At 46.5% G+C, this 17,805-nt stretch overlaps 10 non-coding genes across 10 annotated transcripts; 9 read left to right on the forward strand and 1 right to left on the reverse strand.

Annotated features, from left to right (window-relative positions):
- The first annotated feature begins 797 nt into the window (after positions 1 to 797).
- On the forward strand, positions 798 to 870 carry trnav-cac (transfer RNA valine (anticodon CAC)). The gene has a single exon. It is a non-coding gene; the product is annotated as a tRNA-Val (tRNA).
- Positions 871 to 1,336: 466 nt separating this feature from the next.
- trnav-aac (transfer RNA valine (anticodon AAC)) lies at positions 1,337 to 1,409 on the forward strand. The gene has a single exon. It is a non-coding gene; the product is annotated as a tRNA-Val (tRNA).
- Positions 1,410 to 2,504: 1,095 nt separating this feature from the next.
- On the forward strand, positions 2,505 to 2,577 carry trnav-uac (transfer RNA valine (anticodon UAC)). Its single transcript has one exon. It is a non-coding gene; the product is annotated as a tRNA-Val (tRNA).
- A 108-nt stretch (positions 2,578 to 2,685) lies between these two features.
- Positions 2,686 to 2,758, forward strand: trnav-aac (transfer RNA valine (anticodon AAC)). The gene has a single exon. It is a non-coding gene; the product is annotated as a tRNA-Val (tRNA).
- Positions 2,759 to 2,841: 83 nt separating this feature from the next.
- trnad-guc (transfer RNA aspartic acid (anticodon GUC)) lies at positions 2,842 to 2,913 on the forward strand. The gene has a single exon. It is a non-coding gene; the product is annotated as a tRNA-Asp (tRNA).
- A 347-nt stretch (positions 2,914 to 3,260) lies between these two features.
- On the reverse strand, positions 3,261 to 3,332 carry trnag-ucc (transfer RNA glycine (anticodon UCC)). Its single transcript has one exon. It is a non-coding gene; the product is annotated as a tRNA-Gly (tRNA).
- A 1,123-nt stretch (positions 3,333 to 4,455) lies between these two features.
- Positions 4,456 to 4,528, forward strand: trnav-uac (transfer RNA valine (anticodon UAC)). The gene has a single exon. It is a non-coding gene; the product is annotated as a tRNA-Val (tRNA).
- Positions 4,529 to 4,792: 264 nt separating this feature from the next.
- trnad-guc (transfer RNA aspartic acid (anticodon GUC)) lies at positions 4,793 to 4,864 on the forward strand. The gene has a single exon. It is a non-coding gene; the product is annotated as a tRNA-Asp (tRNA).
- Positions 4,865 to 7,836: 2,972 nt separating this feature from the next.
- Positions 7,837 to 7,909, forward strand: trnav-uac (transfer RNA valine (anticodon UAC)). The gene has a single exon. It is a non-coding gene; the product is annotated as a tRNA-Val (tRNA).
- Positions 7,910 to 8,017: 108 nt separating this feature from the next.
- On the forward strand, positions 8,018 to 8,090 carry trnav-aac (transfer RNA valine (anticodon AAC)). Its single transcript has one exon. It is a non-coding gene; the product is annotated as a tRNA-Val (tRNA).
- The last annotated feature ends 9,715 nt before the right edge of the window (positions 8,091 to 17,805 follow it).

A 17,805-nucleotide genomic window follows, 5' to 3' on the forward strand; every position in this document is an offset into this window, starting at 1 on the left:
TCTGCATCACATCAACAAAGAGAACAACTGCACAACAGCTTTCACCATCACCACAGCTGTGTGCCACCACATTATTGGTCTATCAGGACTAGCAGAGAGCTTTCACACCCCTTTCCTCCAATGGCTGCACGGTGAGTTTGCTGATGTCACAGCTGGGATTCAGACAAAGAGCTTTTGAATTTCTGGAAAGGGAGGGGACCAGTAGAAGTGATCAAGTCCTGTGGATGAGTGGAGGCTCCCAGCAAGACCCAGGTTCATTTTAGTGGAATACTGCTTGGACTACTTCTGCTGCACATTGCAAAGTTTCCAGGGATGCAAGGAGACTCTCATAGCCCTGTGGAAGCAGGAGAACACCTGGGTGCCTTTCTGCAAATCTGCTCTCTCATCTGTAAGTTTCATTTCAAAGTTTCATTGACCATGACTGAGATCTTTCTCACTTGTTGTACTGAATTAGTTTGGAGTGGGAGGCTTATGTTACTGAGCCAGTTTGGCCATTTAGCATAAAGCAAAGGCTGCTTGTGGAAGCTGCAGTTTGTGCTTAGCTGTAGGGACTGGGTGCTTGTGTCTTGTTCCGTTTGCCTGGCTTCACACTTTGATGCCATGCTTTTGTGTTGCTGCAAGTGCTACTTTTGCTTTCTCTGCTTTAAAGGCACACAGACACGTGTTTGCTGCTTTAGCTTTTTGTTGTTGGTAAGCCCATGGCCCATGACTTAGTCAGTAGAATTGAGCCAGTTCTTTGGATGAGTGAAGCCTCTGATGAGTGCTGCAACACAAGTGGCACTGAGCCGAGGCATCCAGTTTCTGTAGTGTAGTGGTCATCACGTTCGCCTCACACGCGAAAGGTCCCCGGTTCGAACCCGGGCAGAAGCAGCTGAGACTTTTTATGCTTCGCATGACAACATTCTTCCTTCATCTAGGTTTTGAAGTTCAGTTTATTCCAGACACAAAGCTGCAGCCAGGAAGTGCCCCACTCAGTTAGTTTCTGTAGTGTAGTGGTCATCATGTTCGCCTCACACGCGAAAGGTCCCCGGTTCGAAACCGTGCAGAAACAATGCTTACCCTTTATGCATCGCTTGATAACTTTCTGCCCATATGTCTGTTTTGAGTCCCTTTTTAATCCAGACACTAAGCTGCAGCCAGGAGGTGCCCAACTCAGTTTCTGTAGTGTAGTGGTCATCACGTTAGCTTTACACGCGAAAGGTCCCCGGTTCGAAACCGGGCAGAAGCAGCTGAGACTTTTTATGCTTCGCATGACAACATTCTTCCTTCATCTAGGTTTTGAATTTCAGTTTATTCCAGACACAAAGCTGCAGCCAGGAAGTGCCCCACTCAGTTAGTTTCTGTAGTGTAGTGGTCATCACGTTCGCCTAACACGCGAAAGGTCCCCGGTTCGAAACCGGGCAGAAACATCTTTGCTGCAGGTGGCTTTTCTGTTCACCTCAAGTGGTGAGAGTTTCAGGGAGGTATGCCTAATCGATGCCCCTTTTGCTCGTCCTCGTTAGTATGGTGGACAGTATCTCCGCCTGTCACGCGGAAGACCGGGGTTCGATTCCCCGACGGGGAGACGGCGTTGTTTTTGCCGCTAAGCGCATGGCATGGAAGAGTGACTAGTCTGCATCTGATTTTCTTTTTGAGTCTTCTCAAACTGCACGTGGCACATTCCTTGAAGGTAACACTGTTTGGTCTTGGTGACATTAAGTAGAACAAGGGCCTTTCCATGAGATAAGAAGAATGGCCACTGTCCCTGTGTACAGCTCCTGTTTGGCTCTATTTCAGATTGCCTCAGATGCTCACCACTATACCACCAACGCAGGCGACAAAAGCACCACCCTGTTAGAACCCGTTGCTGCAAGCAAGTGCTGGTTTTGTCTTTGTGGCTCTGTGAAGGGGAGTTGGTCTCCAAGACTTGTTCTTTGGTGAGTAATTGTGCTAGGAGGTCTTTTAGCAGTCAGCTGATCTCTCTGCATCACATCAACAAAGAGAACAACTGCACAACAGCTTTCACCATCACCCCAGCTGTGTGCCACCACATTATTGGTCTATCAGGACTAGCAGAGAGCTTTCACACCCCTTTCCTCCAATGGCTGCACGGTGAGTTTGCTGATGTCACAGCTGGGATTCAGACAAAGAGCTTTTAAATTTCTGGAAAGGGAGGGGACCAGTAGAAGTGATCAAGTCCTGTGGATGAGTGGAGGCTCCCAGCAAGACCCAGGTTCATTTTAGTGGAATACTGCTTGGACTCCTTCTGCTGCACATTGCAAAGTTTCCAGGGATGCAAGGAGACTCTCATAGCCCTGTGGAAGCAGGAGAACACCTGGGTGCCTTTCTGCAAATCTGCTCTCTCATCTGTAAGTTTCATTTCAAAGTTTCATTGACCATGACTGAGATCTTTCTCACTTGTTGTACTGAATTAGTTTGGAGTGGGAGGCTTATGTTACTGAGCCAGTTTGAGTGAAGCCTCTGATGAGTGCTGCAACACAAGTGGCACTGAGCTGAGGCGTGCAGTTTCTGTAGTGTAGTGGTCATCACGTTCGCTTTACACGCGAAAGGTCCCCGGTTCGAAACCGGGCAGAAGCAGCTGAGACTTTTTATACTTCGCATGACAACATTCTTCCTTCATCTAGGTTTTGAATTTCAGTTTATTCCAGACACAAAGCTGCAGCCAGGAAGTGCCCCACTCAGTTAGTTTCTGTAGTGTAGTGGTCATCACGTTCGCCTAACACGCGAAAGGTCCCCGGTTCGAAACCGGGCAGAAACATCTTTGCTGCAGGTGGCCTTTCTGTTCACCTCAAGTGGTGAGAGTTTCAGGGAGGTATGCCTAATCGATGCCCCTTTTGCTTGTCCTCGTTAGTATAGTGGACAGTATCTCCGCCTGTCACGCGGAAGACCGGGGTTCGATTCCCCGACGGGGAGACGGCATTGTTTTTGCCGCTAAGCGCATGGCATGGAAGAGTGACTAGTCTGCATCTGATTTTCTTTTTGAGTCTTCTCAAACTGCACGTGGCACATTCCTTGAAGGTAACACTGTTTGGTCTTGGTGACATTAAGTAGAACAAGGGCCTTTCCATGAGATTAGAAGAATGGCCACTGTCCCTGTGTACAGCTCCTGTTTGGCTGGATTCTACCACTGAACCACCAATGCTGCACATGCCCAGCTTCAGACCTTCCTGGCTGAGATGGTGGAATTATGTTACAGCGAGCAATGTGAAAGGAGTTGCAAGCTACTTTTTGTTCACTTGGCACCTGCTGGTTAAAGGGTATGCGTTGGCCAGGAATCGAACCCGGGTCAACTGCTTGGAAGGCAGCTATGCTCACCACTATACCACCAACGCAGGCGACAAAAGCACCACCCTGTTAGAACCCGTTGCTGCAAGCAAGTGCTGGTTTTGTCTTTGTGGCTCTGTGAAGGGGAGTTGGTCTCCAAGACTTGTTCTTTGGTGAGTAATTGTGCTAGGAGGTCTTTTAGCAGTCAGCTGATCTCTCTGCATCACATCAACAAAGAGAACAACTGCACAACAGCTTTCACCATCACCCCAGCTGTGTGCCACCACATTATTGGTCTATCAGGACTAGCAGAGAGCTTTCACACCCCTTTCCTCCAATGGCTGCACGGTGAGTTTGCTGATGTCACAGCTGGGATTCAGACAAAGAGCTTTTGAATTTCTGGAAAGGGAGGGGACCAGTAGAAGTGATCAAGTCCTGTGGATGAGTGGAGGCTCCCAGCAAGACCCAGGTTCATTTTAGTGGAATACTGCTTGGACTCCTTCTGCTGCACATTGCAAAGTTTCCAGGGATGCAAGGAGACTCTCATAGCCCTGTGGAAGCAGGAGAACACCTGGGTGCCTTTCTGCAAATCTGCTCTCTCATCTGTAAGTTTCATTTCAAAGTTTCATTGACCATGACTGAGATCTTTCTCACTTGTTGTACTGAATTAGTTTGGAATGGGAGGCTTATGTTACTGAGCCAGTTTGGCCATTTAGCATGAAGCAAAGGCTGCTTGTGGAAGATGCAGTTTGTGCTTAGCTGTGGGGACTGGGTGCTTGTGTCTTGTGCCGTTTGCCTGGCTTCACACTTTGATGCCATGCTTTTGTGTTGCTGCAAGTGCTACTTTTGCTTTCTCTGCTTTAAAGGCACACAGACACGTGTTTGCTGCTTTAGCTTTTTGTTGTTGGTAAGCCCATGGCCCATGACTTAGTCAGTAGAATTGAGCCAGTTCTTTGGATGAGTGAAGCCTCTGATGAGTGCTGCAACACAAGTGGCACTGAGCTGAGGCATGCAGTTTCTGTAGTGTAGTGGTCATCACGTTCGCCTCACATGCGAAAGGTCTCCGGTTCGAAACCGGGCAGAAACAATGCTTACCCTTTCTGCATCGCTTGATAACTTTCTGCCCATATGTTTGTTTTGAGTCCCTTTTTAATCCAGACACTAAGCTGCAGCCAGGAGATGCCCATCTCAGTTTCTGTAGTGTAGTGGTCATCACGTTGGCTTTACACGCGAAAGGTCCCCGGTTCGAAACCGGGCAGAAGCAGCTGAGACTTTTTATGCTTCGCATGACAACATTCTTCCTTCATCTAGGTTTTGAATTTCAGTTTATTCCAGACACAAAGCTGCAGCCAGGAAGTGCCCCACTCAGTTAGTTCCTGTAGTGTAGTGGTCATCACGTTCGCCTAACACGCGAAAGGTCCCCGGTTCGAAACCGGGCAGAAACATCTTTGCTGCAGGTGGCCTTTCTGTTCACCTCAAGTGGTGAGAGTTTCAGGGAGGTATGCCTAATCGATGCCCCTTTTGCTCGTCCTCGTTAGTATAGTGGACAGTATCTCCGCCTGTCACGCGGAAGACCGGGGTTCGATTCCCCGACGGGGAGACGGCATTGTTTTTGCCGCTAAGCGCATGGCATGGAAGAGTGACTAGTCTGCATCTGATTTTCTTTTTGAGTCTTCTCACACTGCACGTGGCACATTCCTTGAAGGTAACACTGTTTGGTCTTGGTGACATTAAGTAGAAAAAGGGCCTTTCCATGAGATTAGAAGAATGGCCACTGTCCCTGTGTACAGCTCCTGTTTGGCTGGATTTCAGATTGCCTCAGATGCTCACCACTATACCACCAACGCAGGCGACAAAAGCACCACCCTGTTAGAACCCGTTGCTGCAAGCAAGTGCTGGTTTTGTCTTTGTGGCTCTGTGAAGGGGAGTTGGTCTCCAAGACTTGTTCTTTGGTGAGTAATTGTGCTAGGAGGTCTTTTAGCAGTCAGCTGATCTCTCTGCATCACATCAACAAAGAGAACAACTGCACAACAGCTTTCACCATCACCACAGCTGTGTGCCACCACATTATTGGTCTATCAGGACTAGCAGAGAGCTTTCACACCCCTTTCCTCCAATGGCTGCACGGTGAGTTTGCTGATGTCACAGCTGGGATTCAGACAAAGAGCTTTTGAATTTCTGGAAAGGGAGGGGACCAGTAGAAGTGATCAAGTCCTGTGGATGAGTGCAGGCTCCCAGCAAGACCCAGGTTCATTTTAGTGGAATACTGCTTGGACTACTTCTGCTGCACATTGCAAAGTTTCCAGGGATGCAAGGAGACTCTCATAGCCCTGTGGAAGCAGGAGAACACCTGGGTGCCTTTCTGCAAATCTGCTCTCTCATCTGTAAGTTTCATTTCAAAGTTTCATTGACCATGACTGAGATCTTTCTCACTTGTTGTACTGAATTAGTTTGGAGTGGGAGGCTTATGTTACTGAGCCAGTTTGGCCATTTAGCATAAAGCAAAGGCTGCTTGTGGAAGCTGCAGTTTGTGCTTAGCTGTAGGGACTGGGTGCTTGTGTCTTGTGCCGTTTGCCTGGCTTCACACTTTGATGCCATGCTTTTGTGTTGCTGCAAGTGCTACTTTTGCTTTCTCTGCTTTAAAGGCACACAGACACGTGTTTGCTGCTTTAGCTTTTTGTTGTTGGTAAGCCCATGGCCCATGACTTAGTCAGTAGAATTGAGCCAGTTCTTTGGATGAGTGAAGCCTCTGATGAGTGCTGCAACACAAGTGGCACTGAGCCGAGGCATCCAGTTTCTGTAGTGTAGTGGTCATCACGTTAGCTTTACACGCGAAAGGTCCCCGGTTCGAAACCGGGAAGAAGCAGCTGAGACTTTTTATGCTTCGCATGACAATATTCTTCCTTCATCTAGGTTTTGAATTTCAGTTTATTCCAGACACAAAGCTGCAGCCAGGAAGTGCCCCACTCAGTTAGTTTCTGTAGTGTAGTGGTCATCACGTTCGCCTAACACGCGAAAGGTTCCCGGTTCGAAACCGGGCAGAAACATCTTTGCTGCAGGTGGCTTTTCTGTTCACCTCAAGTGGTGAGAGTTTCAGGGAGGTATGCCTAATCGATGCCCCTTTTGCTCGTCCTCGTTAGTATGGTGGACAGTATCTCCGCCTGTCACGCGGAAGACCGGGGTTCGATTCCCCGACGGGGAGACGGCGTTGTTTTTGCCGCTAAGCGCATGGCATGGAAGAGTGACTAGTCTGCATCTGATTTTCTTTTTGAGTCTTCTCAAACTGCACGTGGCACATTCCTTGAAGGTAACACTGTTTGGTCTTGGTGACATTAAGTAGAACAAGGGCCTTTCCATGAGATAAGAAGAATGGCCACTGTCCCTGTGTACAGCTCCTGTTTGGCTCTATTTCAGATTGCCTCAGATGCTCACCACTATACCACCAACGCAGGCGACAAAAGCACCACCCTGTTAGAACCCGTTGCTGCAAGCAAGTGCTGGTTTTGTCTTTGTGGCTCTGTGAAGGGGAGTTGGTCTCCAAGACTTGTTCTTTGGTGAGTAATTGTGCTAGGAGGTCTTTTAGCAGTCAGCTGATCTCTCTGCATCACATCAACAAAGAGAACAACTGCACAACAGCTTTCACCATCACCACAGCTGTGTGCCACCACATTATTGGTCTATCAGGACTAGCAGAGAGCTTTCACACCCCTTTCTTCCAATAGCTGCACGGTGAGTTTGCTGATGTCACAGCTGGGATTCAGACAAAGAGCTTTTGAATTTCTGGAAAGGGAGGGGACCAGTAGAAGTGATCAAGTCCTGTGGATGAGTGGAGGCTCCCAGCAAGACCCAGGTTCATTTTAGTGGAATACTGCTTGGACTCCTTCTGCTGCACATTGCAAAGTTTCCAGGGATGCAAGGAGACTCTCATAGCCCTGTGGAAGCAGGAGAACACCTGGGTGCCTTTCTGCAAATCTGCTCTCTCATCTGTAAGTTTCATTTCAAAGTTTCATTGACCATGACTGAGATCTTTCTCACTTGTTGTACTGAATTAGTTTGGAGTGGGAGGCTTATGTTACTGAGCCAGTTTGGCCATTTAGCATAAAGCAAAGGCTGCTTGTGGAAGCTGCAGTTTGTGCTTAGCTGTAGGGACTGGGTGCTTGTGTCTTGTGCCGTTTGCCTGGCTTCACACTTTGATGCCATACTTTTGTGTTGCTGCAAGTGCTACTTTTGCTTTCTCTGCTTTAAAGGCACACAGACACGTGTTTGCTGCTTTAGCTTTTTGTTGTTGGTAAGCCCATGGCCCATGACTTAGTCAGTAGAATTGAGCCAGTTCTTTGGATGAGTGAAGCCTCTGATGAGTGCTGCAACACAAGTGGCACTGAGCTGAGGCATGCAGTTTCTGTAGTGTAGTGGTCATCACGTTCGCCTCACACGCGAAAGGTCCCTGTTTCGAAACCGGGCAGAAACAATGCTTACCCTTTATGCATCGCTTGATAACTTTCTGCCCATATGTGTGTTTTGAGTCCCTTTTTAATCCAGACACTAAGCTGCAGCCAGGAGGTGCCCAACTCAGTTTCTGTAGTGTAGTGGTCATCACGTTGGCTTTACACGCGAAAGGTCCCCGGTTCGAAACCGGGCAGAAGCAGCTGAGACTTTTTATGCTTCGCATGACAACATTCTTCCTTCATCTAGGTTTTGAATTTCAGTTTATTCCAGACACAAAGCCGCAGCCAGGAAATGCCCCACTCAGTTAGTTTCTGTAGTGTAGTGGTCATCACGTTCGCCTAACACGCGAAAGGTCCCCGGTTCGAAACCGGGCAGAAACATCTTTGCTGCAGGTGGCCTTTCTGTTCACCTCAAGTGGTGAGAGTTTCAGGGAGGTATGCCTAATCGATGCCCCTTTTGCTCGTCCTCGTTAGTATAGTGGACAGTATCTCAGCAGTCAGCTGATCTCTCTGCATCACATCAACAAAGAGAACAACTGCACAACAGCTTTCACCATCACCCCAGCTGTGTGCCACCACATTATTGGTCTATCAGGACTAGCAGAGAGCTTTCACACCCCTTTCCTCCAATGGCTGCACGGTGAGTTTGCTGATGTCACAGCTGGGATTCAGACAAAGAGCTTAGGCTTGTTCGAGATGAACTGCGCCTCGCCTTGGTGGTCAGCGAGAGCTGCCGGTTGCAGTTGGGGGAGGAGGTTAAAAGAAAGCCGTCAAGTCGGACAGTCGCCACCTGCAACCCACGTGAGCTACAGCGGATCTCGTGGCGTTTGCGTTCTGCGTGGCTGATGAAGCGAATCTAACTAAAATCGAACTAAACATTCTTGATCATTGAGCAGGTTAAGCCCAGCGTTTGTTTTCCAAATCCATAGTGGTGAATATAGATGACCATAAAGTGTCAAAATAAGTTTCTGTAAATAAATATAGTTTTACTCATCATTCATTTATCTTGTAGATTGTAGATTGAAAAAAAAGAAAGAAAAGTTCTTACAAACATGTTATCAAACACATATTTATGTTAATGAATAGATTTAAATATCTGTCTACAACAATTTAAATAAATAGACCTTAACTAAGTAGCCTATTTTTCAAGACTATTGAAACATTTCACATGAAAACGTAAGAATACATAATTCCAAATATATGGTTTGTTCAAGGTAGAATCTGTGAATGTGATAAACAATGTAAAAGTGTTCCAAAAATAATTAGATGGAAATTATAAAGTGCACTCAATCAGACCTTAATCATTATGGTTGTGTATATGGTTGTGGCCTTAATCACCTTAGGAAAAGTGATAGTAAACCCGACAACGCCACTCCCTGGTTATAAGGGGTGGGAGACCCCACTTAAACAATAACAGAAAAGGAATCTTCCCCACTGGTTCAATTAATCATGATATACATGAAACACACAGCTGATGTCTTAATACATGTTTATTGAGGAGGAAAGTCACACCGATAAAATTACACAGTTCAATTCTTTAAAACGAATAGGAAAACTCCAAAACCTCTTTTAACCCGCACAACGTTATGAAATAGGCCGGTGGTGCTTCACAGAAGGGGGGGGGGAAATGGCTGCTGCCCTCTACATAAAGGATATAAGGAAAAGCCAATCACCATCAAAATTTCCACTACAAAGATTTACCCCACAATCACGTGTATACATTTGACCAAAGGATATATCAAGTGAAATACAAATCTTCAACACCTACCACACAATCACAGATACAATTTGGGCAGGAACCACTTACCGGCCTATCCGCGAACCACCACCGTTCACAAATCAGCTTACTATGTGGGTTTCAGAGAGAAGACAAAGAACATACATAGATCATAAGACATGCGAAAGTTAACACAGTAGTGGATTTGACTGCGCTGGGGATCTTTTACCCAAGACCCTGCTAAGTTCAGCAGTCACAAGCACCCCCTTGCATCTATACACTCAAGGGACTACAACCCATTATAGAAGGAGACATTGCACATTACTCAATAGGTCTTAAGCATCAATACATATTGCACAATCCCACATCACCATCAATTCATAACGCTTGGGTTAACAAAACATGAACCCGCAAGAATAGGAAAATAAAATATAAAAGAAACAAAACGGAAGAAAACAGTGGCTATACCAGTCTCTGCTCTACTATCCTGTCCAGTCCTTCCTTTGTACCAGCTACTTCAGCTCTGTGGATGCCCTGGGAGAACTTCCTCGATAATTTGCTAAAACACAAGTCCATAATGAATGGAAGCTACAAGTTAGCCTATCTGCTAATAGTATGTAAACTACCCCCCACTATATATACATACATATACACACTGCACAGGTAGCTTGCACTGCAATGCTAGTTAACTCAACAAAAGAGCATAAATACCTTTACGATTCACCCTTGTTCCTTGATACTACTCAGTGGAAAACAGCCACTCACCAGTACTGCACCCAACTACAGGGCAAATAATAATACATTAAGCATCTACCTCTCAGAATTTAACCATCACTACACACCTGCAATCTACTAGAGATGCATAAAATAAACTCACATACCGTTTCTAGTGCATTTGTAGCCGTAAATCGGAACAATCCAGACTGCTGCGGCGTTCTACACACGTTTTTTTCCAATAATGCCGGTCCACTACGGATCGCACAAGGGCTCTTTTATAAATCGCGTTTCTCCCCAGCTTCAACAGATTGTCTCTTCCCCAGGGTCCTAGTGCTCCATTTACCTCCCTGTGGCTAACCCTAGTACCACAGGCTACACCCACCCCCACTTGAAAGGCCACCGTCCCGGTACCTAAACTCCAAAATTCTACTGCCAAGGTCTAAAATGTACCTGGACAGTACCTATGGATGGGTGAGCAGCAGTCTCCACAGTACAATCACTTCCCCCAATAACAGAGGCCCGGGGAAGGTGGTAAAGATTAGAATGCAAACCTGCCGTTGTCCGCCCAGTACGTCGGACTGTCTTAGTAGTCGAAATATTCTCTGACAACAGGCTCCTATTGCATACTAGTGGAGACACCAATGGTGCTCCCTGGCTCCCCTGCTCTACCAAGGCTGTTAAGGGTTCCTGGGTCAGTGAAGACCTCCCTGAACCAGGGCCTCGAGTGGCCACGACCACTACTGGACCAGCCCAATCCTCCTCGCCACTTGGCGTTCTCTGCGCTGGTGCTGGAGGGACTCTCTCATTATTTCTCTGCTCAGAATTTGCAAATGATACCGGAACTGGAGCTACCCGTATTTCGGTCCGATGCACATTCCTCTCTGAGCCATTACCCTCTACGGGAGAGATGGTATATACCCGTCCTACCTCATCCAAACACCTAACTATCACATACCTAGTAGAATCCCACACATCCTGGATCTTATGCCGTCCCAGAGCATGGTTTCTACGGTAAACTACTGTACCATTGGGGAGGAGGTCAGCATTTCCTTCCGGCTGTTGTTGAGCCCGCTGAGATGCAGCCTCCCTCAAATGGTGACCTGCCAAGTCATAAGCTGACTGAAGATGCTCCCGATGGGCTGTGATCCAGTCCCCGACTGGCCCCCCTTGTTCCACTTCTTCTAGCGTCCCTAGTAATGCATCCACTGGGAGACGAGGTTTTTGTCCAAACATTAGTTCAAATGGGCAATACCCAGTGGTGGAATGCACAGTGGTGTTATAAGCAAATAAAACTTGGGGCAAATGCTGAGGCCACCTTCGCTTGTGCTCTGGAGAAAGAGTTCGTAGCAGATCATGTAAAGTTCGATTAAATCGTTCACACTGCCCATTCCCTTCTGGATGATAGGGAGTGGTACGGCTCTTCTTAACCCCATACAGTTTGCACAGACTCTGCAACAGATCACCTTCAAAGTTCCGGCCCTGATCTGAGTGTATGCGTTGAGGGATGCCATAGACATAGAACCACTTTTCCGTCAGTATACGAGCTACAGTACTGGCTCTCTGGTCAGGTGTAGGATAAGCCTGAGTAAACTTGGAGAAAACATCTGTTACCACCAGCACATTCTCCCTCCCATCACTTGCTCGCTCCAACACTGTAAAGTCAATAGCCACCACCTCTAAAGGTCGAAAAGCCAATAGGTTTCCGGGGAAAGTCCGAACCTTAGGTTGAACCGCCTTCGCCAAAATGCAGCGTTCACATTCTTGGCACCATTTCCCAATATCCTTCCTCATATTGGGCCAATAACAACGTTGTCGCACCAACCAAGTTGTCCTTTCACAACCTTGGTGGCCCTGATCATTATGCAAGGCGGTGAGCACTTCTACACGAAGTGAATAAGGCAGCACAAGTTGCCGAATGCCTTTTCCCCCATCTGGCAACTGAACATGCCGATAAAGAACCCCATCCTGTTCTCCAATCCTCTGCCACTGTCGGACCAACTCTAGGACATCAGGGTGAACCTCCTTCCGCTCCTGGTGGGTGGGTGATTGTCCCCTCCGCCAGAAGAACAAGAAAGAGCCTATTATGGGATCTGCCCCCTGTAATGCCTGCAAATTTTCCTTTTCATAAACTGGAAATGCATCAATAAGAGAACATGGAACCGCCATGGCATCACTACTTGGTAGAGGACCATTGGGACATGGAACGGTTATACCTGGGGCAACAGTGGCCAGGGCTTCAGAATGAGGAAAACTGGGCAGCCGAGACAATGCATCAGCATTGCGATTCATAACCCCTGGACGGTACTTTATATCAAAATCAAATAGGGCTAGCTGAGAAACCCAGCGTTGTTCCACTGCCCCAAGCTTAGCAGTCTGCAGATAACTAAGGGGATTATTATCTGTAAAAATGGTAAACTTAGCTCCCAGTAAATATTCGCGAAACTTCTCTGTAACTGCCCACTTCAAAGCAAGCAATTCAAGCTTCATAGAGCTGTAATTAGACATGTTACGCTCTACAGGATGGAGACTCCGGCTGGCATATGCCACAGGTTTATTCCTTCCCCCATGCTCTTGGGATAGAACAGCACCCAGACCTGCATGGCTGGCATCAATCTCAAGAATAAAGGGCTTGCGAAAATCGGCATAGCACAACACTGGTGCAGCCACTAATTGACACTTCAAATCCTGAAAAGCCTTTTCACAAGCATCATCCCAGTGTCCCTCCATGAGACGTACTCCTCTACCTTTACCATGGTTTTGCAACAACCCCACCAGCCGATGCAAAGGAGCTGCACATTTAGAAAACCCCTCTACAAAACGCTGATAATAGGAAGCAAAACCCAAAAAAGAACGGAGCTCAGTCAGAGTGGTAGGCTGCTTCCACTCGACCACTGCCTTGATCTTATCAGGATCAGTTGACACCCCAGCAGCAGAAATGACATGGCCCAGATACTTTACCTCAGATTGGAAAAATTGGCATTTCTTCAGTTTCAACTTCAACTTATTCTGACTCAGTCTGGCCATCACTGACTCCAACCGCTGTAAATGGCTCTCAAAACTAGAAGAAAATACCACAATATCATCAAGGTATAACAACAAGGACTGATACCGTTGGTCTCCAAATATACGCTCCATTAGTCGTTGGAACGTGCTGGGTGCATTACACAACCCAAATGGCATCCTATTGAATTCAAAGAGGCCAAATGGGGTGCAAAACGCTGTCTTGGACCGATCCCGTTCTGCTACCGGCACTTGGTTATAACCACTCGCCATATCAAGGGTGGAAAACAGGGTGGACCCGGCCAAAGCATCTAAGGACTCTTCTATACGGGGTAAAGGGAAAGCATCCTTTCTAGTGCGAGCATTAAGCTGTCTATAGTCGACACATAAGCGAATGGTGCCATCCTTCTTTTGGACCACCACAATAGGGGAAGCATAGGGGCTACAACTCACTCGTATAACATCTTGTTCTAAAAGTTCCCCAATATGAGCCTTTACTAACTCATACTGTGAAGGAGGAAGGCGGCGATACCGCTGCCTAACTGGAACCTCATCTAGCAAGGGTATTTCATGTTCAAGGAGATTAGTACAACCCAAATCCCCCTCACCACAAGAAAATATCGTACTATACCTCTGGAGGAGTGACTTGGCCTGTTTTTCTTGTTCTAGGCCAAGATTGGGCCAGGACAGACCAGCCAAATCGATAGGGTTTCCCTGTGTTTGGATTGACTGAATCTGCACGGTACCTGGGGCCTTAGTTGCCTCAAACAAAACAGCTGAGGTATTATCCACTGGCTGCACTTGCGCCATAAATAACTCTCCCAGTACTACCCTCCGGGGAAGCCAAATATCTCTAGTTTCCACGTTTACTATGGGCACCAGAACTTCTCCCTTGTCCAGAGTCACATAGGATCGGGAGGCTAAAAGACCATCAGACATCCTACCGCTAGTGGGCTCAAACAACGCAGAATGGAGGGCACGCCCAAACGCCCTAGTACATGTAGCAGGAACCATTTTCAAAGACCCAGCAGGAATACAGATAGTAGTTCGCCCTTTAACCCTAACCTTACCCAAAAATCCAGAGGGTGGCACACAATCCAGACTCTGACATTCAGTCAATGCCTCTCTCCACACCTTGTTTGCCCCCCGAACAGAACTGAAATTAAACAAAGCAGACCCATGTTGATGGAAAAGTTCATCATAACAACCACTGATGACATTCATCCCCAGGAGACCAGGCACCTGCGGGTGAGGTTTAGTTGACAGCGGGCCCACCGGATCCCCAACCACTAGGACCCCCATATTCGATAGAGTCTTACCCAAGACTAATATATCCAGCTCCAGGTAACCAAGATACGGGATTGCCAATCCATTGGCAGCCTTAAGCTGCAACCAATTACAATCCCGTAGCCGCTGTTCACCCCAAGGCTGGAAATACTGCCTAAAGAAACTCTCAGAAATAGTAGTTACCATTGACCCTGTATCAATTAAGCAAGGAACATCTACACCCCCCATATTAACTTCTACCAAAGGACGAGTCCCAATAAGCTTAGAAAACTGCAAAACAGAGCCCCCTAAACCCGTTTCTGACGATGGGCTCCCTTCGTCAGTAGGTACTAGTTTCCCTGTTGCTGAGAGGGAAAAGTCACTACCCCAACCTGTTGACTCCCTTCCCCTGCCCCTTCCTGCCTAGGCAAACCCTGACTATCTTCCAGATTTACCCGGCAAAACCTGGCTATATGCCCTGGTTGACTGCAGCGCAGGCAGATAGGCTTACCGTCCGGCTGAAAACGATATGGCCGACGATGGAACCCACCCGTACCTGCGCTGGAGGGAAGGCCTGGACGTGGAACAACTAGACGAGAAGTAGTTGAAGAGGGAGCATTCAATTGCTTTAAAATGGCATCTAACTGTAATTGTTGTTTACGTAAACATTCTTTTACCTCCTGAAGCTCATCTTTGGTTCCTACATTAATAGCACAGTCCTCTACCATACATTCTTCAACCACCTGAGCTCTTGCATCATATGAATAGGCCCTAGTCCTCGGGGCCGGCACGTGCTCACCCTCATCTACCCAACGAACTGCCTCATTGCGTGCCTGCAAAAAAGAGTACCTAGGATCAAGTCTAACCATCCGCTTGAGTTCCCGCCGTAACATCCCATCGTTGAGATGTTCAATAAACTGGTCTCTTAACAAAACATCTGATTCGGGAACACCCCCTGGATTAACACGCTTAATTGATTCCATAAAAGACAACAAAGCATGTGAATACTCACGAACAGTCTCCCCTCCTCTCTGCTTGCGCTGGAGAAACTGTTTTTGCAAAGAAACGAAGGACTGGAAGGACCCATAAACCTGTAACAAAATCTCAAAAATTTTATCTGAAGTGTCCCGGTCTGATGGTGCTCGAAACTTAACTTCTTTTTTTGCTTCCCCTTCTAAATGATCACACAAAAACAGTATTTGCTCTGCCTGAGGCATGTGTCGTACCTCCAAGGATTGGCGAACTTCTTCCACCCATTCCTCTACAGACAAACCAGTAATACTGCCAGAAAATTTAGGACATTTCCTCTCTCTGGGTACATAAACACAATAGTCTGGTCTAACATGGACTGGAGAACTGGCTCGCCTAGCAGACTCCCTTAACCTTCCATTATCTGCCTCTAATTGCTGAACACGCTCCATTAATAACTTTAACTGCTCTTCCATGTTCTGCCCTACTGCACCTCCTGTTTCAGTGCTAGTGGACATGGTTAATTAAATAAAATTAAAGAAAAAAAGAAAGAGAGAAAAAAAAAATTTCAATAATCAAATAACTCCCAAACCTTTGTCAAACTCACCAGCCTCTATGGAACCTAGTGTAACCACTGTTTTCTTCCCTATTTTCTCTATTAACAACCCTTAATAAAATGTGTGACTTTCCACCAAACAAGACACATCAGCTAGGTGATCCTGCCGACAAACGCCAAAATGTGGCCTTAATCACCTTAGGAAAAGTGATAGTAAACCCGACAACGCCACTCCCTGGTTATAAGGGGTGGGAGACCCCACTTAAACAATAACAGAAAAGCAATCTTCCCCACTGGTTCAATTAATCATGATATACATGAAACACACAGCTGATGTCTTAATACATGTTTATTGAGGAGGAAAGTCACACCGATAAAATTACACAGTTCAATTCTTTAAAACGAATAGGAAAACTCCAAAACCTCTTTTAACCCGCACAACGTTATGAAATAGGCCGGTGGTGCTTCACAGAAGGGGGGGGGGGAAATGGCTGCTGCCCTCTACATAAAGGATATAAGGAAAAGCCAATCACCATCAAAATTTCCACTACAAAGATTTACCCCACAATCACGTGTATACATTTGACCAAAGGATATATCAAGTGAAATACAAATCTTCAACACCTACCACACAATCACAGATACAATTTGGGCAGGAACCACTTACCGGCCTATCCGCGAACCACCACCGTTCACAAATCAGCTTACTATGTGGGTTTCAGAGAGAAGACAAAGAACATACATAGATCATAAGACATGCGAAAGTTAACACAGTAGTGGATTTGACTGCGCTGGGGATCTTTTACCCAAGACCCTGCTAAGTTCAGCAGTCACAAGCACCCCCTTGCATCTATACACTCAAGGGACTACAACCCATTATAGAAGGAGACATTGCACATTACTCAATAGGTCTTAAGCATCAATACATATTGCACAATCCCACATCACCATCAATTCATAACGCTTGGGTTAACAAAACATGAACCCGCAAGAATAGGAAAATAAAATATAAAAGAAACAAAACGGAAGAAAACAGTGGCTATACCAGTCTCTGCTCTACTATCCTGTCCAGTCCTTCCTTTGTACCAGCTACTTCAGCTCTGTGGATGCCCTGGGAGAACTTCCTCGATAATTTGCTAAAACACAAGTCCATAATGAATGGAAGCTACAAGTTAGCCTATCTGCTAATAGTATGTAAACTACCCCCCACTATATATACATACATATACACACTGCACAGGTAGCTTGCACTGCAATGCTAGTTAACTCAACAAAAGAGCATAAATACCTTTACGATTCACCCTTGTTCCTCGATACTACTCAGTGGAAAACAGCCACTCACCAGTACTGCACCCAACTACAGGGCAAATAATAATACATTAAGCATCTACCTCTCAGAATTTAACCATCACTACACACCTGCAATCTACTAGAGATGCATAAAATAAACTCACATACCGTTTCTAGTGCATTTGTAGCCGTAAATCGGAACAATCCAGACTGCTGCGGCGTTCTACACACGTTTTTTTCCAATAATGCCGGTCCACTACGGATCGCACAAGGGCTCTTTTATAAATCGCGTTTCTCCCCAGCTTCAACAGATTGTCTCTTCCCCAGGGTCCTAGTGCTCCATTTACCTCCCTGTGGCTAACCCTAGTACCACAGGCTACACGGTAAATAGACTGCAATTATATTGTGTCAAAGTGGCTTAAAGTCCAAACTGTCTATATCAGGGGTCATCAAACTACGGCCCGATGCTTCTGTGAGCAGACTTTTTCGAAGTTGAAACACCTTAAATCTCCAACCAGATCCAGACTCACTGATCAACATTTATTAGCTATTATGACTGGCAGTAACAAATATGGAACCTG

The sequence above is a fragment of the Trichomycterus rosablanca genome, chromosome 4, assembly GCF_030014385.1.
Source record: "Trichomycterus rosablanca isolate fTriRos1 chromosome 4, fTriRos1.hap1, whole genome shotgun sequence".
NCBI classification, from domain to species: Eukaryota; Metazoa; Chordata; class Actinopteri; order Siluriformes; family Trichomycteridae; genus Trichomycterus; species Trichomycterus rosablanca.